Source organism: Kogia breviceps, chromosome 6 (genome assembly GCF_026419965.1).
Source record: "Kogia breviceps isolate mKogBre1 chromosome 6, mKogBre1 haplotype 1, whole genome shotgun sequence".
Classification (NCBI taxonomy): domain Eukaryota; kingdom Metazoa; phylum Chordata; class Mammalia; order Artiodactyla; family Physeteridae; genus Kogia; species Kogia breviceps.
Window position 1 is genome coordinate 134,069,088 of NC_081315.1, and position 23,741 is coordinate 134,092,828.

Genomic DNA, 23,741 nt, shown 5'->3' on the forward strand with positions numbered 1-23,741 from the left:
TAGAACTGCTTTTGCTGCATCCATAGGTTTTGGGTCATCGTGTCTCCCTTGTCATTTGTTTCTAGGTAGTTTTTGATTTCCTCTTTGATTTCTTCAGTGATCACTTTGTTATTAAGTAGTGTATTGTTTAGCCTCCATGTGTTTGTATTTTTTACAGATTTTTTTCCTGTAATTGATATCTGGTCTCCTAGTGTTATGGTCAGAAAAGATACTTGATATGATTTCCATTTTCTTAAATTTACGAAGGCTAGATTTGTGACCCAAGGTATGATCGATCCTGGAGAATGTTCCATGAGCACTTGAGAAGAATGTGTATTCTGTTGTTTTTGGATGGAATGTCCTATAAATATCAATTAAGTCCATCTTGTTTAATGTATCATTTAAAGCTTATGTTTCCTTATTTATTTTCATTTTGGATGATCTGTCCATTGGTGAAAGTGGGGTGTTAAAGTCCCCTACTATAAATGTGTTACTGTCAATTTCCCCTTTTATGGCTGTTATTATTTGCCTTATGTATTGAAGTGCTCCTATGTTGGGTGCATAAATATTTACAATTGTTATATCTTCTTCTTGGATCAACCCCTTGATCATTATGTAGTGTCCTTTGTCTCTTGTAATAGTCTTTATTTTAAAGTCTATTTTGTCTGATATGAGGATTGCTACTCCAGATTTCTTTTGATTTCCATTTGCATGGAATATCTTTTTCCATCCCCTAACTTTCAGTCTGTATGTGTCTCTAGGTCTGAAGTGGGTGTCTTGTAGACAGCATATATGTGGGTTTTGTTTTTGTATCCATTCAGCCAGTCTGTGTCTTTTGGTGGGAGCATTTAATCCATTTACATTTAAGGTAATTTTCGATATGTACATTCCTATTCCCATTTTCTTAATTGTTTTGTGTTTGTTATTGTAGGTCTTTTCCTTCTCTTGTGTTTCTTGCCTAGAGAATTTCCTTTAGCATTTGTTTTAAAGCTGGTTTGGTGGTGCTGAACTCTCTCAGCTTTTTCTTGTCTGTAAAGGTTTTAATTTCTCCATGAAATCTGAATGAGATCCTTACTGGTTAGAGTAATCTTGGTTGTAGGTTTATCTCCTTCATCACTTTAAATATGTCCTGCCACTCCCTTCTGGCTTGCAGAGTTTCTGCTGAACGATCAGCTGTTAACCTTATGGGGATTCCCATGTGTGTTATTTGTTGTTTTTCCCTTGCTGCTTGTTTTTTTTTGGCTGTATGCGGGCCTCTGACTGTTGTGACCTCTCCTGTTGCGGAGCACAGGCTCCGACGTGCAGGCTCAGCGGCCATGGCTCACGGACCTAGCCGCTCCGCGGCATGTGGGATCCTCCCGGACTGGGGCACAATCCCGTGTCCCCTGCATCGGCAGGCGGACTCCCAACCACTGCACCACCAGGGAAGCCCTCCCTTGCTGCTTTTAATATGTTTTCTTTGTATTTAATTTTTGACAGTTTGATTAATATGTGTCGTGGCATGTTTCTCCTTGGATTTATCCTGTATGGGACTCTGTGTGCTTCCTGGACTTGATTAACTATTTCCTTTCCCGTATTAGGGAAGTTTTCAACTATAATATCTTCAAATATTTTCTCAGTCCCTTTCATTTTCTCTTCTTCTTCTGGGACCCCTATAATTCAAATGTTGGTGCATTTAACATTGTCCCAGAGGTCTCTAAGTCTATCCTCAGTTCTTTTCATTCCTTTTTCTTTATTCTGATCTGCAGTAGTTATTTCCACTATTTTATCTTCCACGTCACTTATCCATTCTTCTGCCTCAGTTATTCTGCTATTGATCCCATCTAGAGTATTTTTAATTTCATTTATTGTGTTGTTCATATTTGCTTGTTTCCTCTTTAGTTCTTCTAGGTCCTTGTTAAATGTTTCTTGCAGTTTCTCAATTCTATTTCCAAGATTTTGGATCATCTTTACTATCATTATTCTGAATTCTTTTTTGTGTAGACTGCCTATTTCCTCTTCATTTGTTAGGTCAGGTGGGTTTTTATCTTGCTCCTTCATCTGCTGTGTGTTTTTCTGTCTTGTCATTTTGCTTCTCTTACTGTGTTTGGGGTCTCCTTTTTGCAGGCTGCAGGTTCTTAGTTCCCATTGTTTTTGGTATCTGTCCCCAGTGGCTAAGGTTGGTTCAGTGGGTTGTGTAGGCTTTCTGGTGGAGTGGACTAGTGCCTGTGTTCTGGTGAATGAGGATGGATCTTGACTTTCTGGTGGGCAGGTCCACGTCTGGTCGTGTGTTTTGGGGTGTCTGTGGCCTTATTATGATTTTAGGCAGCCTCTCTGCTAATGGGTGGGGTTGTGTTCCTGTCTTGCTAGTTGTTTGGCATAGGGTATCCAGCACTGTAGCTTGCTGGTCGTTGAGTGAAGCTGGGTGTTGGTGTTGAGATGGAGATCTCTGAGAGATTTTCACCGTTTAATATTACGTGGAGCTGGGATGTCTCTCGTGGACCAGTGTCCTGAAGTTGGCTCTCCCACCTCCGAGGCACAGCAGTGACTCCTGGGTGCAGCACCAAGAGCCTTTAATCCACATGGCTCAGAATAAAAGGGAGAAAAAATAGAAAGAAAGAAAGAGGATAAAATAAAATAAAGTAAGATAAAATAATTAAAATAAAAAATAATTATTAAGAAGATAAATTTTTCTAGGACAAATGGTGAAAGCAAAGCTATACAGATGAAATCTCACACTGAAGCATACATATACATACTCACAAAAAGGGGAAAAAATAATATATCTTGCTCTGAAAGTCCACCTCTTCAATTTGGGATGATTCGTTGTCTATTCAGGTATTCCACAGATGCAGGGTACATCAAGTTGATTGTGGAGATTTAATCCGCTGCTCCTGAGGCTGCTGGGAGAGATTTCCCTTTCTCTTCTGTGTTCGCACAGCTCCCGGGGTTCAGCTTTGGATTTGGCCCCGCCTCTGTGTGTAGGTCACCTGAGGGCGTCTGCTCTTCTCTCAGACAGGACGGGGTTAAAGGAGCAGCTGATTCAGGGGCTCTGGCTCACTCAGGCCGGGGGGAGGGAGGGGTACTTATGCAGGGTGAGCCCGCGTTGGCAGAGGCCGCCGTGACGTTGCACTAGCCTGAGGCGCGCCGCGTGTCCTCCCAGGGAAGCTATCCCTGGATCCCGGGACCCTGGCAGCAGCAGGCTGCACAGGCTCCCGGGAGGGGAGGGGTGGAGAGTGACCTGTGCTTGCTCACAGGCTTTTTGGTGGCGGCAGCAGCGGCCTTAGCTTCTCACGCCTGTCTCTGCAGCTCCTTTAAATGGCGCGCTTAATACCATCTCCTCGTGCAACAGGAAACAAAGAGGTAAGAATAGGTCTCTTGTCTCTTCGGCAGCTCCAGACTGTTTCCCGGACTCCCTCCCGGCCAGCCGTGGTGCACTAACCCCTTCAGGCTGTGCTCACGCCGCCAACCCCAGTCCACTCCCTGGTCCGAAGCCCAAGCCTCAGCTCCCAGCCCCGCCCGCCCGGCGGGTGAGCAGACAAGCCTCTCGGGCTGGTGAGTGCCGGTCGGCACCGATCCTCCGCGGAACCTGTCCGCTTTGCCCTCCGCACCCTGTGGCTGCGCTCTCCTCCGCGGCCCCGGAGCTTCCCCCGTCCGCCACCCGCAGTCTCCGCCCGCGAAGGGGCTTCTAGTGTGTGGAAACCTTTCCTCCTTCACGGCTCCCTCCCACTGGTGCAGGTCCCGTCCCTATTCTTTTGTCTCTGTTTTATTTCTTTCGCCCTACCCAGGTACGTGGGGAGTTTCTTGCCTTTCGGGAGGTCTGATGTCTTCTGCCAGCGTTCAGTAGGTGTTCCGTAGGAGCTGTTCCACGTGTAGATGTATTTCTGATGTATTTGTGGGGAGGAAGGTGATCCCCGCGTCTTACTCTTCCGCCATCTTCCCAGCTCTCTTTCTTTGCCTTTTAGAACAGGAATGATTATCATAGTCGTTTTAATTTCTGGAACGTGAAACCCACACATTTTTGCCTCGGCAGTGTGTAACTTCAAAATGAAGTTCCATTTCCTTTTTGTAACAAAATTATCACGGATCCGTTTGCTGAAATGTAGTCCGTTTAAGTCTTCCCGCTGTTCTTTCTGGAAATTTCTCAGGATATTCCCTCATCTACTCTAGAACAGTTGCTCAGTTTTGTTTTGTTTGTTTCTGTTCAAGACACTTTCTTTTGCCTGTGTTGCTAGTGACCCTGTTCTGCTCGGCACAGCTGTGCTCCAAGTGTATCCGCCCCTGAGGTCTCCAACTTGCCCTCTGATCCAGAGAAACGAGGAACTTTTGCCTTCCCCTTTCCGTGATCCAGGTACCTTGAGCTTCTTGGCACAGGTGCCTGTTTTGACTTCCCTGACCCCAGATGGGCACGGCATGTGGTCCTGCAGGTGGCAGAAAGGTAATGTGGTGGCCGCTGAGCCTCAGGGTGGGAATCTGGAGTAGCATTATGGGAAAAATTATTCAGACACCTACTAAAACAATAAGGAAGAGTTTAATCAAGACGGTTGCAATGGGTGTCAAGACTGTGGCGAAAGGGGAGAAATATCAGGCTCAACTCTGAATACAGCAAGGACAGATTTATAGCCAAGTAGCAGAATGAGAGGGGTCGATGGATGGAAAATCACTAAAAGATAGGAAAATTACCATGAAAGTTAGGGGGATTTTGTTGAACTGACTTAACAGCATTCTTACCGAAGGCAGGGTGATCGGGTGGAGGTTGAGGAATCTGATCAGATATCAAGAGTGGGAGATTCTCTCTAAACTGACGTAGCAGGACTTTCCCTACAAAGGAGCTATGCAGGCCCAGGAAGGATGGGGGCCAAGGCCAAGGCGTAGTCAAAAAGAGGGCTCAGAGGAGCCTGTCTAAAGTTTGGTCAAAGAGAGTTTTTGTCAGTACCTCTTCTCATTCATGGAAAGAAGACACATTCTTTTGTCCCTTAGACAATATAAGTCTATTGCTTATCAGTCACTTTTTGTTCATTAAAGAGTAGCTGAACCATCTGTTGAGACTTGGTAGTAGGGCAGCCAGTTGAGAAGATTTCTAGATGTTGGGCTTGAAACATCCTAAGATGGTGGAATGAGGACAGAGGTGGTAATGATGAATTTTCTGGTTTGTAGTTTGAATGTCTCTGATAGACATCAGTGTCACAGTTGAGATTATTTCCTGAAGCAGAGCATGGAAGATGCAGGTTTTCCAGTGAAACTCCTGAGTGGCCCACACAGCAGCAGCTCCAGTCACAAAGGTTGCCCAATGTCCAACTTGAGCTTGCAAGGCTTCTTTAGGTACAAGACAACCTAGAATCCTGATAAGGATTAGGGCAGTCAGTTTCTAGTTCTTGGTGGCTCTAAGGCAGGAGAGTGGGAGAAAAGTTGGAAACATTAATTTGGAGAGTTGTAGCCGGATATTTGAGGGAACTAGAAAATTTTGTAAGGACTGACAAAACGTGGTGCAATACAGAAGGACCCAATTTAACTTACAGATAGAGAGCAAAACCTCAGGCAATGAACAGGATCAGAATCTGATAACCCACAAGAGTGTACTATAGTTTTCCTACAGTTTATGAAGCATAACTATTTCCTACAGTTTATGAAACATGAAATTTCTCTATATTGTCACCCTCCTTTTTGATTCTTTTTTACAAACGAAATCTGGTCTCATTAGATTTGTCCTGGTTATTTACATAGTTTAGCAACAATGTAATTGACCACAGAGGCTTTTTTAAAGTCTATTTTGCTGGAACTTTTAATAAGGAATCTCAGAAGACTTTGGAAAAGCCCCTTGAAACTAGGAAGCCTTGCCAAAAGCACACTGCCATATTTTACCTGCACTACCTATAGATTTGGGTGACTTCCTCTCTTCTCAAGGTTCCCAAAATATCCTAGGGTTCCTGGACCTGCAGGAAGTGACCTTCTTTACTTACCTGTAAGACCAGGAATCCTGTAAATCAGATAGCAGGCTGTTTTTTTTCAAGAAGGCTTTGTAAGCATTGGCTCCATAAAGACAATCTTAGTTTTTTTAAACTTTCTGGTTTTATCTGGTATCTGATATCTGATTCTAGGCATATCATTCTTAAATATGACATTCTAGTCAAAGCTTGGTTGTATGACTAATTTTTCCAATTATGTTCTGTTACAAAAAGGACAGATTCTTATTGAATTTATGCAAATAATTATTTTGCCGTGGAAATACTCAATAAGAATTTCTTAATTCTGGAGGAATCAGGCAGGGAGAAAAATATGTGTTCAATTTCTGTTTATAAACATATAATTATTAAATTGTTGTGGGTTATGCATAGCTTAAGAGAAAAGGGAAGGAGTTACATTTTATCAGAACATAGAACATTAAAGCAGAGTTCCAAAGAAAAAGCCATAATTATCCTTAATCAGATCATTCAATCCCATGTAATTAATTTTTCTTCTGCTTGATCTTGGGTTAGCAGTTTTATGAACCTGTCAGCTTCTCAACTAGAGTTCTGGAAATTGTTACTCACTTCAGTGGTATGGTCTCAAAGTTATTTAAGCAATGCCACCAAAAGCCTGTATCCCAGGGTACCTGTCATATTCTTTTCCATGAGTCTCTGAGTCCATATCTTTTTGTTGAAAATGAAGCACTCTGGCCTGCAGTTGATTGCAAACACTTTCAACAAAGTGTCAGAGTAAAACAATAACTACTTGTGGATGACAAAAGACTTAAAATGACCATGGTTAAAGATCTGATGTGAGTTCATGTGACTGGGGTAATTTGGTTATTTCTGTGGCATACAAATTTAAAAATAATAACTGAAATTATGACATTATACTGGACATATGGACAGCAAGAGTACTGACAAATTTCTATAAACTTCACACAATTTCTAAAATATTTATATTAATGGTATTTACCCACACAAATATAATCTAGGGAAGGTTAAGTAAGCATCCCTTCTTACTTGACAATGATTTTCATGCCATTCAACATACAAATAAATCTAATTTTTTTTTTTCTTGGCCACGCAGTGCAGCATGTGGGATCTTCCCTGATCAGGGATCAAACCTGCGCCCCATGCAGCGGAAGCGTGGAGTCTTAACCACTGGACCACCAGGGAAGACCCTAATTATTTTTAAATATCTCTCTTTTTACAAGGTAAAAGAACAAAACCTTTGAGGTTTTCCAGAAGCTCTCTGGGAAATCTCAAAGTCAGTTCAATATCAAGATTTCATCTAGAATTTGATTTGGGGAAGGCAAAATTGTCAAAAATGTCAAAAGGTTTGAATACTTGATTAAATAAGATCATAAGTCACTGTGAAACAATACTGAGCTACCTATTTAACCAAAGTGACAAAAGAATTCAAAAGTAACTATAGGAGGTAACATGACTGTAAAAAAAACTTTACCTCTTTTAAAAAGTGAGACTTGGCCCCCTTAAATAACCAGGGATGTGATAAAGGTTAGCATAAAGCATAGGAAATTATTCTGGTAAGACGCAAAATCTTGTTTTCCTAAGCATATTAAGCAAAAGGTAAAGAAAAACATTTTATAATCTCTTAGTAAGAGCAGATCAATAATCCAAGAAAATCTTATCATTTTTAACAGAGAGAAAACCAAATTCTAGTTTTGTATCAGTATAGTTTTGATATCAAAGTTCATTAAAAAAAACTTATGAATAAACATGTCCAATCTGAGCCAGCTTTGATCATATGAGATAAGATTTCTTTTCCAGGATTCCTTTTCTTTTTTTTTTTTTTTTTTTTTTGCAGGCAGGAAAACCTTTTATTTTAAACCACAAATAGTCAGCAGGTGGCCACAACTGTCTTTTTCTGCAACTTTCTACAGCATTTTATATTCATTCAGTTTTTGTCCTGTATTTTTCCTTTTCTCATATTGGAAAAACCAGTCATTTAATTTAGGACAGAATTACTCTTTTTGTCTTAACAAGACTAGATCCTACATTTTTTGTGTTCTTTTCAGGTAAAGTTGTTTCTCTTCACCTTTATTATTTGTAATAGTTTTATTTACATACACTTATTATAATTCTTAGCCATTAGTAACCGTTTTTTAACAGAGAAAGTTAGGAAGTAGACAATTATGATTTTCTGTCACGTACCACCATTCTGTAGACTAGCAAATTTTATGCATATGCAATCTGTATTAGGGGTCTCTAGAGAAACAGAACCAACAGGATATATATGGACATAGATAAGAGATTTGTTATAGGAATTGGCTCACACAGTTATGGAGGCCAAGAAGTCCCACAATCTGCTGTCTGCAAGCTGGAGAACCCAGGAAAGGTACTGGTGAAATCAGTCCAAGTCTGAAGGCCTGAGAATCGAGGGCCTGATGTTGTAAGTCCCAGTCTGCATCCCAAAGTACAAGAACCAGGAGCTCTGATGTCCAAGGGCAGGAGAAGATGGATGTTTCAGCTCAAGTAAAGAGAGAGAATTCATTTTTCCTCTACCTTTTTGTTCTCTTCAGGACCTTTTTGGATTGGAAGATGCCCCCCAGCATTAGTTAGGATCATCTTCTTTGCTCAGTCTACTGATTCAGTGGCTAATCTCTTCCAGAGACACCCTCACAGACACACCAGGATATAATGTTTTACCAGCTATCTGGATAACCCTTAGCGCAGTCAAGTTGACACATAAAATTAACCATCACTCCATCTCACAATTTTTATAGGTATGTGCTTCCTCATAGTACAACTTTTCGTGGTGGCAAAAAGAATTGTTTATTAACAAATCCAAATACATTCAGCTTCTCTGTACCATATAAAATAAGAAGCCAAAAGTATGTAAACTTAAACTTATGCTTAGTAATGAATGTTTCAGTAGTTTATCTGACTTAGAAATGATTTAGATATTTAACACACATCTGTTACTTAACTTAGCGTAACTCAAAGGTTACAAGTTACCAAAAAGACTTTGGAAACTGTTTTCAGGCAGACATATTATTAAACAAAGTTAATCATTATCTCAGGTTGTTTCCCCGTTAACTATTTTTATAGCATATGCATGTTAGGCAAGTATCACAAAAGCAAAACCTGTAAAGGTTAAATACATGGATTTTTTGTTTTACTGCTGTGCTTATATGTATGAAGTAATGGATAATGGATATCAAAAAAAATTATTTATACTAGATCTTTACTTGTCCATTTGTTCTTATAATTTTTATGGCCTTAAACATCTAGTAGGTGTAATATTACCTTATTTGACTAGTAAACTCAAGTAAAATAAAAAGTATACTTAATGCTGAAACTGTGAAGACATAGTCATTTTTATTGAACTAATGATACCAGATGAGTCAAAGATTTACTCAAGTCACGTGAACTTCAAAAACATTTGGGTTAGTTTCTATATTTCTGAGAGTTTTAAGAATATTTATATAAGGTCTTATCTCTAAACCAATTTGAGAACTACTTTATGAGATTTTGTAAGTTAATTTGGTAACACATCTGGAGGTAGAAAAATATCACATATACATGACATATATACATACATAAACATACACAAATATACAGACACCTGGGGAGACCAAATAACTTCCATTCTAAAATTATAGCTATGAGTCTGATAAACACAGTCATGTAAACTCACTGGTTTACATGAAATAGTTGCTCCACTTTATATTTTTATCTGAATTGTGTTTCTGGCAAATGGAACAAGTTGAGATTACTTACTTGATAGAGAGTTAAAGGATTTTACCAATATTTGTTGAGGAAACATTAAGATTTTCTTTTGCTATGATGTGTAATAGGAGGTAACATGATTGTAAAAAAAGCTTAAGGAGGCTGTGGAATGAATTTCAGGTGAGAGACTGAAGGGATATTCAATCAGTTGTCTAAATGTTTCCAAAGCTCATCTGAGTGGATGAAATATCTGGTCTGTTTACAATAATAGGCTTTTCTTTCCATTTCAGCCCCAGGTAGTTGCTTCCCAGGTTCCTGAGTCCCTTGAGAGGCCCCCATAGGGGCAAGGGGCTTAAAGTTGTAGGGAGTTGAGGGCCTAGATGGGAAAGAGAAGGTCTAACAAGCATAGACAGAGGGATGGAGGAGGCAGGTATTTTTTTTTTTTAACATCTTTATTAGAGTATAATTGCTTTACAATGGTGTGTTAGTTTCTGCTGTATAACAAAGTGAATCACTATACGTATACATATATCCCCATATGTCCTCCCTCTTGTGTCTCCCTCCCACCCTCCCTATCCCACCCCTCTCGGTGGTCACAAAGCACCGAGCTGATCTCGCTGTGCTATGCGGCTGCTTCCCACTAGCTATCTATTTTACGTTTGGTAGTGTATATATGTCCATGCCACTCTCTTAATTTGTCACAGCTTACCCTTCCCCCTCCCCATATCCTCAAGTCCATTCTCTAGTAGGTCTGTGTCTTTATTCCCGTCTTGCCCCTAGGTTCTTCAGGACCTTTTTTTTTTTTTCTTAGATTCCATATATATGTGTTAGCATACTGTATTTGTTTTTCTCTTTCTGACTTACTTCACTCTGTATGACAGACTCTACGTCCATCCACCTCACTACATATAACTCCATTTTGTTTCTTTTTATGGCTGAGTAATATTCCATTGTATATATGTGCCACATCTTCTTTATCCATTCATCTGATGATGGACACTTAGGTTGCTTCCATGTCCTGGCTATCGTAAATAGAGCTGCAATGAACATTGTGGTGCATGACTCTTTTTGAATTATGGTTTTCTCAGGGTATATGCCCAGTACTGGGATTTCTGGGTCGTATGGTAGTTCTATTTTTAGTTTGTTAAGGAACCTCCATACTGTTCTCCATAGTGGCTGTATCAATTTACATCCTCACCAACAGTGCAAGAGGGTTCCCTTTTCTCCACACCCTCTCCAGCATTTACTGTTTCTAGATTTTTTGATGATGGCCATTCTGACCAGTGTGAGATGATATCTCATTGTAGTTTTGACTTGCATTTTTCTAATGATTAATGAAGTTGAGCATTCCTTCATGTGTTTGTTGGCAATCTGTATATCTTCTTTGGGGAAATGTCTATTTAGGTCTTCTGCCCATTTTGGGATTGGGTTGTTTGTGTTTTTGATATTGAGCTGCATGAGCTGCTTGTAAATTTTGGAAATTAATCCTTTGTCAGTTGCTTCATTTGCAAATATTTTCTCCCATTCTGAGGGTTGTCTTTTGGTCTTGTTTATGGTTTCCTTTGCTGTGCAAAAGCTTTTAAGTTTCATTAGGTCCCATTTGTTTATTTTTGTTTTTATTTCCATTTCTCTTGGAGGTGGGTCAAAAAGGATCTTGCTGTGATTTATGTCATAGAGTGTTCTGCCTATGTTTTCCTCTAAGAGTTTGATAGTCTCTGGCCTTAAATTTAGGTCTTTAATCCATTTTGAGTTTATTTTTGTGTATGGGGTTAGGGAGTGTTCTGATTTCATACTTTTACATGTACCTGTCCAGTTTTCCCAACACCACTTATTGAAGAGGCTGTCTTTTCTCCACTGTATATTCTTGGAGGAGGCAGGTACTTGAACGTGGACGCGTCAGAAGATTCAAGGAATGAAGGGAAAAGTGAAGGTGGTAAAAGGAAGAGAAGTGATGGAAAGGCAGAAGTCTTAGATGAGCCAGTTCACAGAGATCCTTAGTTCCAAATTATCCTTTGTAAAATCATGCCAACAAGAAAAGAAGTCAACTTTTAGTACAGTAATGGTGTAGCATTTAGTTAGCAAGAGTTTGAGAAGGGGGTTTCAGTCAACTGAGAAGTTCTTATGGGAGAAGTAGGGTCAAATAGAGAGAACAAAGAGGCTTCCCAAGGAGCCAGGAAAGAAATTTCCAGCCCAGGGGTCAGGGAATACATCTCCATGTGAAACAAAGAGCCAGGAAGAACTTCCAGCCCAGTGGTCTGATGATGAATCTGAACCTAAGTTGTAGCCCCACGACTATTAAAGAAAAAGTTATTCCAACGCTTGTTAAAACAGTAAGGAAGACTTTATTCAGGACTATTTTGATAGGTATCAAGACTATGGCGATAGGGGAGAGAGACTGGGCTCAACTCTAAATGCAGCAAGGACAAGTGGAGATTTGTAGCCAAGGAGCAGTGGGGCAGGGGTAGGTAGGGGTCCATGGGTAGAAAATTACTGAAAGGAGACATCAAGAGTAGGGGGATTCTTGCTGAATTGACTTAACAGGGTTCTTGCTAAAGGCAGGCCAAGGTGATCAGTTAGCAAAGGTGGGAGATTCTCTCTAAAATGACTTAGCAGAATTCTTGCTACAATTGAGCTGTGCAGAAAGGCTGGGGGACATAGTTGAGGCCAAGTCCAGAAGAGGTTCAGAGGAGTCCAAAGTTTGGTCAAGGAGAGAGTCTTTGTTAGTCCCTGTGAGAATCTGCTGTTGCCAGTGAGTATCCCGGTGCCAGAGAGAGTGTGACATTAAATAGCAAATAAAAAACACTGTGAGGGACTTCCCTGGTGGCGCAGTGGTTAAGAATTTGCCTGCCAATGCAGGGGACACGGGTTCAATCCCTGGTCCGGGAAGATCCCACATGCTGCGGAGCAACTAAGCCTGTGTGCCATAGCTACTGAGCCTGTATGCCACAACTACTGAAGGCCATGAGCCCAGACCCCATGCTCTGCAACAAGAGAAGCCACCGCAATGAGAAGCCTGCACACCACAGTGAAGAGTGGCCCCTGCTCGCCACAACTAGAGAAAGCCTGCGTGCAGTAATGAAGACCCAACACAGCCAAAAACGAAATCACAGGACTAGTGTGGTCTGTTTGCCTAAAGAATTTTAAAAAAACAAAAACAAAAACAAAAAATTACTGTGAGAGGTAGAGAAAGAGACAATGGAAGAAAAGGAAAAGCTTTATATGTTAGTACCTTTAATGGCATTTTTTTCTTGCTTTTTGAACAAGGGGCTCCACATTTTCATTTTGCACTGGGTGCACAGATTGTGTAGCGAGCCCCATGTACAGCCCAGGTCACATGAATATGTACTCATCCATTTCCTTGGGATTCTATTTCCTTAGGCACACACATTATGTCTACCACAATCTGGTTTCCTGATCTCCTTATGAACAAATGCCTGGACAAGGCCAACCGCATATCTCCCAAGAAAGAACTTATTTTTAGGCGTGAGGCAGTTGAAATTCAGATTATGGGGGAAAATACTTTCTATCTCTGAAGAGGCATTATCTATCTCTGATAATGAACTAATTTAAATGGTTAAGAAGAACGTTATCATCAGGTTTTACATGTGTGTAACTTACTGGTTCAGGGTTTCCCTTGGGGGTGATGCTATGGTCTGAACGTGTTCCCCCCCAAATTCATATGTGAAAATCCTAACCCAAATGCAATGGTATTGGTAGGTGGGGTTTGAGGGAGGGGCTTAAATCATGAGAGTGGAGCTCTCATGAATGGGATTAGTGCCCTTATAAAAGAGGCTCCAGAGAGATCCTTAACCTCTTCCACCACTGAGGACATGAAGGCACCAGCTGCAAGAAGGCACCAGCTGAGAACAAGGACATGACCAGGACATGACAAATTGCAGATTTCCAACTTCAAACACGTGAAGATCCAGCCTCCACCAGTTCCCTGATAGCGAAAGCTTTTGCTGCTATAATTATTTTACTAAGACTCTTTGATTTTATCTTCACCAGGCATTATATATGCACCTTATGCCACACTTTTCTGCCTTCTGAACTTGCCCTTCAACAGTTTTCTTCACTTTCTCACTTGTAGAACAGGACAAACTTGACAGGAAAGGTGAGAATGGGGAAGTTATTATTGAAAATAAAATTATTTATTGATCTCTTCATTCTGTCTACATTTTAAATATTTATAAAACTACATTATATCTTAGTCTCTGATTAGTAAAACTGGGTAAAAAATGGATTGCAATTCTAATGTTTTCATTCTGAAAAACTACTGCTTTATGAAAACTTCATCTGCACCAGAGGACAGCAGAGGGAATGATTATTCATACTGCAGTCTAATCTTCCCCTTTTCGGGATATTTTACAGAGAACTGCTCCTTGCCACTAATTCATATCCCAACCGTTCCTTTCTTTCTTCTCTACCAAACACTTTCCCATTTTTTGCAGGTCTTATAATCTGTTAATATAAACATTTGAGATTTAGAGTTTTTATGCTCGAGAATGACATTTTGTCTGACATTTCATTTAGTTTTTAAGACTTCAAAACCTTAATCTCAGAATGGCAAACAATTTCTTCTAGAGGGCTAACACCAACAGGTGAGAGTGTCTCTCTGAGTGGCACATCTGAGTTTAACAAAGCAAAATCATGGTAGACTAGTGCTGTCTACCCTGAGCGTGAAATGGGGAATGATGGCATGGGTGCCACATATTTTTGAACCTTCTTTAGCCCAAAGGGAGGGTAATATGACCCTTTTCAAACACCATGGTGGAAACATCCTGTGGTAGGAATCAATAAATGAAGACCATGTGGATTGAGAAGGCCTTTCAGTGCCTCTAAAATCTCACTATGCCTACTCCTCAGCTTCTAACTATGTACCCTCATGGTTTTGATGATTCTCCTGTTATTATGTATAACCCATGACGGAATGGGTAATAGAACATCTTATATAAAATGTGATACAAATCTGTCAAATGTGACTGTTTTTTAAATTGGAGTATAGTTGCTTTACAATATTGTGTTAGTTTATACTGTACAGAAAAGTGAATCAGCTATACATATATATGTGTGTGTGTGTGTGTGTGTGTGTGTGTGTGTGTGTCCCCTCTTTTGGGATTTCCTTCTCATTTAGGTAAATGTGACATTTTAATTGATTCAATTTGATATATTTAATTAACCCAAATGCCTCTTCAGGGTTATGTATTTCCCTAGAATTTTGTAGGGGAGGAGAAAGAATAAACAGTGATCAAGACCGCAGGGTCGACTTAACACATGAGTTTGAACATCCTAGACTACTAATCCTGCCAAGCTGGTGGTGGGTTAAAGTGGAAGGAAGCAGGGCAAGTCAGAAGACCACTAGAACCATAACTTTCATGAAGAAACTGATAGAGTATGGGCTTAACAGTTTGGGCAAATGAAGCATGTATTTTGTCTTGCTATACCTATCTCTGATTACTGATAATGAGCTTCATTATATATAAAATGAAGTTACATATCAATCTTCTCAAATGTCTTGGCTTATCCTTTAGTTGTTAGTTTAATCTGTCATGATAGTGGTGTTTATTTGACATGAGTTTTCCTAAAATCTGGCATGAATTCTTTTGATTTGGAGACCAATGAGTGCTTACAAGTCTTTAGGTGGCATAGCTGCAATACAGAGACTGAGTTCTTCAGCAGACTTCTGCTGAGTTTAAAGATTTAAGAGGAATGGAGGAAGAAGAGGTCTAGTTTTGCTTAAAGAGAGCCCAGGAATAAAAACCTAGGTTAGATGCTCTGTAAGCTGCTTTTGAATTAAAGTTCAGTTTCAAGAATTAAAGTGGGTCAGATGAACTCTGGAGGACCTCAGGGTTTCTGGGGTACCTCAGAATCCCAGAAAGCTACTCATCTTCAGAAGACTCAAATCAGGATAAGCCTGGAAGTTGACCAACCAAATACCATGGAGAATCCTGACTGCAGAAATCAACCCTAAAATAGCTTTTCACTCTCGAGGCGACCTCAGTCTCCTCCAGGGCTAGCACAGGAGCAAGCCAAGAAGTTATCAGATATGCAATTTTGTGTTTTGAGCAACAGATGAGAGTGTATGTTAAGTTAATGGGCATAGGAAATCCTTTTGGTCATATTGTGATGGCGCTTCGTTTTATATTCTTTGAGTAGGGAAGACTCCAGAAGGAAACTCCTCATAACAAATCACAATGGCTTCCATGATGGCAGTGATTCTTGAGAAATGTCATGTTGCTTGACACGCAGGCTTTTTAAACTGTGCATTAGAGTGTTTGTGTAAAACAGTGCTGTGAGAATCCTTCCTGCAAAGATGTCTATAAACATTTTCACTTTCTTGTAAATAATTACTGTGGTTAAAAAAAAAAAAGACCAACTAGAAAGTACAAGTTCAATGTCCTAAGTTCCTGTGCCCCATCCAAATTTGCTTTACAAAGTCTCTTTGGAAATACCAGGGATATGAATTTAATGGCCTGGGTGGGTTCTTGCATTGTACGTTTACAAAGCAGTATGTTGAGAAAGCTTAGTGCTTGGAATCACCCAATGTACTTTATACATTTATTTAGAGAAGAATAGTTTCATTTTAATTATTTATGATAATGGCTCTCAGTATACTAGTAAATGTCCTTGGGTGCATATTTTGTAAAAGTAATGAAGTCCTTGTAATGTGAGCTTTCTCTGCAGCTCTAAGCTGCCCTGTCTTTGCTAAAGAACCAGGGCAAAAGCGTTTGTCTGTGTTTTTGGATGAAAGTGTGTATAAATTACCAGGCTTGAGATTTAGCAAGCTGCTATTGAACTTGATCGAGGATTTCTAAGAACTATTCCTGGGTATACTTACTACCCTCACCCCCATCACCCTCCCTCACAATCATAACATTAGCAACTTGACCAGAAAACATCACCATGAGGGATGAGCAGCCCGTCAGAATATTTTGCTGTTACTGTGTTTCAGTGTTTTCCTTGTTGTTCTTCCGTTGTTGGTACTACCTTACGGTACTGCAATAAAACACATAGCAAGCAAGAGTATAACTCAACTATATTTCCCTCTGGCCTAAGTTATATATGCTGTGGTTTCTGAATAAGTCTTATTATGTCAAGGAACCTTCATTCTTCTTCGGCTTCTTCCTCTGCTTCTCTCACCCCAGCTTCTCTGCCTGGGATTAGCTTTTTATTTTTTCTTCACCTCTGGGGACTTCTACACACCAAAAGTGTGGGAGTGTCCACGGAGCAATCGGCATGCATATGTCATCCATTTAGCTAACAATCTGAAGGGCTAAGGCCACCAAAATTGCAGGTTCTGTTTTATACTTTTTTAGTAGCCCCCATAGTGTCTAGTTAGGGGTTCAACAAACCTTGATGATGATAATGACCCGTACTCACATTAGAGTCAATGCAGCAAACCCCTGGCACGCTTTGATCGAACATTTACAGCTTTGCTATACGCAGGTGACCTAAAAGGCGCCAGTGTATTGTTTTCTGCGATCAGAAATCCTATCTCATAGGTGCTTTGTGAGTTAGATGAGATGATGCCTTTAAAGTACTTTGCAGGAAAGAATCAGCCAACCTCGAAAGCTGGTGGGTGAGATTCACTTAGCTAGTGAACAAACCTAGATGTGTCTTAATTACTGAATGTTGGAGATCTGGAGATGCAAGAAGTCTGTAGATAGAGCCTTTAAAATTTTACTGTAAAAAATATTGTTCCATTTAACCTCACCATCAGTCCGTAGGCTCCCAGACAGAGACTGATTATTAAGAAAGCTGGATGTAAGTGCCTCATACTCAAATGAGATTCCAAGCACTGTCATTCAGACGGGAAAACAGTTCTAGTAGTATCAAAAGTATCCTACAAATTAGACGTGGCTTCTGTGTGAGTCAAAGAGACTGATCAATTTTGCTTAAAGTTCTGTCTTCAGAAAAAGAGCCTCCTGGACATTGGATCTGTAATAAATGGGTCACCAGTGAATTAGAAGCAATGGCAGAAATCAGATAACCTGGCCATGGGCAAGGGGTTGACTCTTGAGAGGCAAATGTAGTACATGATCCATGAGGCAATAAAGCCAAACCAGACATGAGGGGAACATGGACTGATCAGGCAACCTGCTACGCATGGATGAGCACAAAATGAGGAGCAATTTCTAAAACGAATGGCAATGCCACCTGCCCATCAAAGATGGAATGCTAGCTCATGGATGCAGCAGAAAGGACGATGCAAAATGCTCTAATTAACACCTCTGGGCTTCCGTGGTGGCCCAGTGGTTAAGAATCCACTTGCCAATGCAGGGGTCATGGGTTCGAGCCCTGGTCCGGGATGATCCCACATGCCGCGGAGCAACTAAGCCCGTGTGCCACAAGTACTGAGCCTGCGCTCTAGAACCCATGTGCCACAACTACTGAGCCTGCGTGCTACAACTACTGAAGCCCGTGCGCCTAGAGCCCATGCTCCACAACAAGGGAAGCCACCGCAACAGAGAGTAGCCTCCACTCGCCGCAACTAGAGAAAGCCCTCACACAGCAATGAAGACCCAGCTCAGCCAAAACTAAATAAATTAAATAAATAAAATTTTAAAAAAACCTCTATTCACAAGGTTTTCTCTCTCTCTCTCTTTTTTTTTTCCACAAAGTTTTCTCTTTAAATGAAAGGGGACTGTTGCAGTTACGTACTGCCATGTAACAAACTACTCCAAAATTATTGGCTTAAACCACACCATTTTATTTATTTGCTTACAACTTATATTTAAATCCATTAGTTCGTGTTGAGATTCCCCCCACTTCTTGACCCAAAATACGACTCCCAACCTTATTGATCACCTTTGGAAGAAGCTGGGAACCAATTAGCTAATTTAAAATCTGATTAATAGAGAGACAAAATTAAGAACTTATCTTGTCCTTCCCATATGATCTGCATTTCAGTATAACTAAATATTTGACAGAGGAAGTGTTTTTCCTACAAAAATTTTCCAGCTAATAAACAAAGAAGCAAAAAGGAAAATGTCATCATTTGTAGCCCCTACTTAACTACTGATTGTGGGCAATGACCATCAGTGTCTGATAATGTCGTAAGGAGAGGCAATCGGACATCATGTGTCTCCTGATAACATGTGTGCAACACCATCCGTGGAGCCATCTTGCCAGCAAAACCACACACATAAACAAACAAAGCCCTGAATCTGCTCAAGACTTTAGATCTAACTAAAATGTCACAGGAAACATAAAAGAGAGTGGAACATATTTTCTAAAAAAACATTATGAGGATGCAATCAGCCAAATCTAGACTGTGGGAAACTCAGTAGGTAAAACAAGTTTCTTCATTTAAAAAACAAATTACAAGATAAAGCAGAGAGAGAAGGAAGGGAAACGGGGTGGGGGGCGGGGAGAGACTTAAAATACTTATCAAGGAATTGCAATGTATGGACCTTATTTGGATACTGACCCAAACAAGTAAATTGCAAAAAAAGAAAAAAAATTGTAAGACAAGTGAAGACAATCAGGGAAGTGTGAACACCGACTGGATATTTGATAATATTAAGGGATTATTTTTAATGTTTTTAGGTGTGATAATAGTATTGTAATTATATATATATATATATATTTTTTTTTTAGAAAGAGTCCTTATCTTTTAGAGATACATAGTAACATATGTGCAGGTAAATTGATGTACTGTCTAGGATTTCTTCAAAATAATCAGAGGTGGAACAAAATTGGCAATTTCTACCTTATGAAGCTAGGCAATAGATACATTGGGAAATTTATACTATTCACTCTATTTGTATGTGTTTGAGAAATCCCACTGTATTTTTTTTAATTAATGGAAACCACTAAAAGAAATGAAACATCATAGCTTCCAAACCAGTATAGGGTGAGGGGAGGACACAGAGGACCAGGGGGAAAAAAAAACAAACAAACAGAAAATGTTATCCATCTAATAGAGGTAGGAAAGAAGCAAGGAACAAAGCAGTTGCCAAACAGTCGTCTCCCAGTAAATGAAGGCTCTTTACTAAACCTTACACAGCCATGCTGAGACTCCACAAATCTTGCCTCTGTAGTGAAAGTACATTTTGAGCTAGGACACTGGGTTCTAATCCTGACCCTCCCTGCAGTAAGCCATGAAGCTCTCCAGGCTAAATTGTGCGTGAATGCCCAGGCTATAAGCACCCAGACATCATCTGGCCATTGGCAGCTTCGTGAGGGCTGGGGCTACAGATTTCTGTTTGCGCCACAAAGAAAGCAAAGCCACTGGGTCGCCTGAGGAGGTAACCTGAGCCCTTAGCTCTAACCGCGTGAGCTAACTTGCAACCTGCCCCCTGCTGCTGTGGCTACTCAGGCAGAGCCTAAAGCTGTGCGACCTAACTGCCAACTCCTAAGACACTATTCCAAGAGCGTCATCTCTTACAGACTTTTGAAATATGATTTGGCACGTTTCTAGTAAGAGTGATTTGTAGCCTATTTGAAAGAAAATAAATGTCCAAAGAGGGGGAAATGGGGTTGGAGGCGTGAATACCGCAAAGACTGCTGCTGGTGAATACCACAGAGATAGTCTATAGATCTTAGAGACTGTATTTTCAGAGGGAATCTTGAAAAAGAAGAAAACCTTTCTTCACTATCTCAATTGTTGTTGCGAATTTAAGCTCTTCTTTCCAGGTTCATCCTTTCAGGTGCTTTCTATTTATTTCCCCACATTTTCTCTGTTTTTTGTTTTTTTTTGTTTTTCCTTTTGATTTTACTTTAGAGTAGAATGGTGCTTATTGCCATCTCCTAACCACTGCGTTTATTCCCAAATTTCTCCCTGGATGTGTGGCCTTCTTATGGCATTTCTCGTCTCCGTTCCTGTTCCCATTACCTCTTTGTCAAAACTTGCTCTTAAAAAAAAAAAAAAAAATTCTCCTTTTCTTTTTCCTCTGAATCTCTGTACCTTATTCTCTCTGAAACTCTATGGCTTATTCTGTTCTTGCTCTTGTCCCCTCTAGTGCATAAGGCATCCATGAAAGGATTAAGTAGCAAGAAGCTCTCAGAGTAAGGTCAGGATGTGTTGTGATGTGGAAAAGCTTCTGTAGTAACTGAGCTTTATTGGTTGAGGTTGTTGTTCTTTTGTATCCTCCTGGGGCATTCACTAGGTATAATGTCTGGATTCTTTGTTCATTTTGCTCATAAGCTCTCGTGGGGCTCTAAAAGTCAGATTGCCTTTTCCCTCCTAACTCGCTTCTCAATTTGAATATCACCTTAAGTGGCATCTGGTTGCGGGTGAGAAGAAAGGATTCAGAGAAAGAACTAGAAGAAAAATGACCTATGTTACCTACCAAAACTGACCTTGAACTTTGATAAAGTCATAGCTAACTTTTTCTTGAGGAAATTAGGTATACCAGCACATCAAAACAATATATTTTGATGATGATAGGGATCTAGAGCTGTTCTAAAAAGGGAAAGCCATATGAAAGAAAGTAAAGAAAAAGAAATTGTAAAAACAAAAAAAAAAAGAAAAAAAAAAAGAAAGTAAAACAAGTCCCAGATAGTAGACCCATAAATTACTTATTTGGGCAGAACTAATAAACTTACTACGTCAACACTGTTCTAAGTACTTTATGTATATTTGCTTATATTCTTCTTCACAAACTTATGGGGTAGGTACCATTACTAGCCCAACTCTGCATATGAGAAAACTGAGGCACAGAGAGACTAATGTCTTATCTATGGTTATACAACTAGTAAGTGGTAGCTCTGGAATTTGACCCCAAGCAGCCTGGCTGCATTGACCATATAATAAACTGCAGTTGCATTTTGATTTTTTTTTTAATAGAATTTATACTTGCCTTCATTAATAAAGTTTTAAATGAAGTTTATTTCTTCAATATTTCAGTAGAAAATGAGTCTCAAGATATGGGCAACCTAAAAATTTTGTGTGGACCTGATCAGATTCCAAATCTTTGTTCATATCCATGAGTCCAGTTAAGTGATAATAAGAGTGTTTAAAAATAAGGCACAAAATTTTCAACAGTAGCATTAAGGGACATAAGACAATTGTTAAATGATAGTTTTCAGAGAAAAATATTTTATGTGAAAAATTCTAAGTAGAACCATAACAGAACATAACTCAAAATTTAAAAAAAAAAAAAAAAGCAAGGAGAGAATCTGTTAAGGTTAAACTCTAAAAGATCAGAATGTATATACTGGATGAAAATAAGTGATTTTTAAAATCAATATGCAAAATTTAATTTAGGGGAATTTTAACACAGAAATATACAGCTGTGACACGGATGTGCTATTTATATATATGTCATAGGTAAATTGTCAAGATGATGTAAATCTACCAATGCTAGTGGTAGCAAGGATAAAACTCAGATATAGAAACCAAATTAGGAATTATCTATCACTCCGAGAAAGAATTACCTGCAAAATGTAAGATTTTGACTAGGAGCTAGAAAAAGGCTTTTGAGTCCTACTGTTAGCTCTTGCCCCTGTGAGGCTACAGAAATCTGTCTCTCTTGTGTTGTTTACAGTGAATTATCTGTAACCTTTTAATGGTTGGCAATGAACTTGCTGGGATAGCTGAGTGATTATCAATTCTTTTTTAAAAAATTTATTTATTTTTGGCTGCATTTGGGTCTTCGTTGCTGCGCGCGGGCTTACTCTAGTTGCAGTGAGCAGGGGCTACTCTCCTTGCAGTGTGAGGGCTTCTTATTGCTGTGGCTTCTCTTGTTGCGGAGCACGAGCTCTAGGTGCGTGGGCTTCAGTAGTTGCGGCTCTCAGGCTCTAGAGCGCAGGCTCATTAGCTGTGGTGCACGGGCTTAGTTGCTGCACGGCATGTGGGATCTTCCCGGACCAGGGCTCGAACCTGTGTCCCCTGCTTTGGCAGGCGGATTCTTAACCACTGCGCCACCAGGGAAGTCCAATTATTAATTCTTATATTACACAGATCAATACTCCATCATTAAACTTAAGACATAGATTTCATCTGGCTGGGCAGAGGAAGAAACTGACCAAGTTGCTTTCCCAGCATCCTGGTGTCAGGGGGCACAGGAGAGTAAACTGAGATTGTAGCTCATAGTTAAATATCATTTAGACTGGAAATTCAGAAGATCGCCAGGACATTGAGGGTGACTTAGACCCACCTCTTCCATACCTGGTTCCTGGTTCTGCTCTATTCACATCGGTGGGTGTTCTGTGTGGCTTACAGGCCTTGATAACAGACTTGGATCTTGTATCATGGTCTCTTCCTTTCTTTTCTTACTAATATAAGGTTGATTTAGTGGCACGGTGGGACAAAATTCTTTTGATGTATGTGTACAAGTGTGTATGTATGCATGCCTGCTGTTCCTATTCCATATTATAAATATTCAGAAAATTTTCTTTTCTGACCCAACAACTTTTTAAGTTTAACTTTAAAAAATTTTAAATAGGTAATTTACATAATTCAATTTTAAATTATATAAAAGTGTATACAGTAAGAAATCCTTCTGCCCTCTCTGTTCTCATTCCAACCAAACCATTCCCATTCCTGCAAACAAACAATGCTATTAGATTTTTTGTACCCTTCCAGAGATATTTTATGTATATACAAGAAAAATTGTATAGATATACTCTTTTTCTTTCCTTTTTCACACAAATGGCCATCTATTTTATACACTTTTTAGCTTACTTTTTTCAGGCAACAATAAATCTTGATATCTTCTAACATTTTCTCTGGTCTGGCTGTCTCTCCTTTCTTTTCCCACTCTCCCATTTGTCTCCCCTAATATGCCTTTACTCTGCACTTTTGTATGCTCCAGACACATTGGTCCATTCACTAATTAGTTGATTTCTCATTGTGCTAAATCTTGTACGTTTATGCACTTGATGTTGTCCATTTAAATGTAACCCCCCAAATGATAGAATATGCACACTTATGTCCTTTTTTGTACATGGCACCAAGAATAATTATGAGTTTAATGAATACCGTTTCCTGACTTTGACTTCTGATATTTCTGCCACCCACGTAGTGTTTTGAAACAATTCTACTTTTACTGCTATTCAGTTAAATGCTAGCTTGTTAATAGACAGCATGCATTGGCTATGTTTTGATAGAAGAGATATAGGACCATTCCTTCATTATGTCAGTATGACAGGAAAACAGATATGAAATAATTATAAACCTGTCAATTTTTTCAAATT

The 23,741-nt window shown here is 39.7% G+C and overlaps 1 protein-coding gene across 1 annotated transcript in view; it reads left to right on the forward strand.

Annotated features, from left to right (window-relative positions):
* JADE1 (jade family PHD finger 1) overlaps positions 1–23,741 on the forward strand; it is a 196,334-nt gene that overhangs the window by 81,722 nt on the left and 90,871 nt on the right. The window lies entirely within an intron of this gene.